The sequence below is a fragment of the Puntigrus tetrazona genome, chromosome 17 (assembly GCF_018831695.1).
Source record: "Puntigrus tetrazona isolate hp1 chromosome 17, ASM1883169v1, whole genome shotgun sequence".
NCBI classification, from domain to species: domain Eukaryota; kingdom Metazoa; phylum Chordata; class Actinopteri; order Cypriniformes; family Cyprinidae; genus Puntigrus; species Puntigrus tetrazona.
This window is the reverse complement of record NC_056715.1, coordinates 15,985,815-15,986,386: the sequence shown is the minus strand read 5'-3', so window position 1 is coordinate 15,986,386 and position 572 is coordinate 15,985,815. Positions and strand designations below refer to the sequence as shown.

Sequence of the window (572 nt, the reverse complement as noted above, 5' to 3'; positions counted from 1 at the left end):
TGTTTAATGAAAAACAAACTACATACATGTTTGGAACATGAGGTGTTAGTATATGATGACCAAATTTCCATTTGAGGGTGAAATATCTCTCTATGTTGGTTTTTCTGAAATAAAAAGCATGCAGCCTAAACTTTTCTTGCAATATCAAATTCTTTTCCTGCTACAGCAACGGATGGAATGTTGTGGAGTCTTGGGAATCCACGCCAGGAACCGGCTACAGTGATAGATTTGAATTCTTTGCAGGTTATCTCAAGATGCTGTCATAGTACCTTAATTTTTATATATCTTCTTCTGTCATGCTGTATTTTGCTGCAATATGGCAGCCTTGAGCAGAGATAGGCACTTGGCTTCAACATGACATAAAAAACAACAGTAATTCATTTCCCAATACACTAAAGAGCGCGATTTCGTGATTTGGGAGTTTGCCAAAGCCTTTGAGACATGCCAAGTCCATGGGCTGTTGAAAATACATGAGTGGTTCTGCTTCCAGAGACAGTTTGGTAGATGGGACACAAATGCTTTGGGTTTGATTTTGTAAGACAGTTTTCTAAAACTCTAGCAAAATTTACATG

The 572-nt window shown here is 37.9% G+C and overlaps 1 protein-coding gene across 1 annotated transcript in view; it reads left to right on the top strand.

The window, feature by feature from the left end:
- Window positions 1-572, top strand: part of LOC122362058 (cysteine-rich motor neuron 1 protein) — a 48,130-nt gene that overhangs the window by 14,325 nt on the left and 33,233 nt on the right. The window lies entirely within an intron of this gene.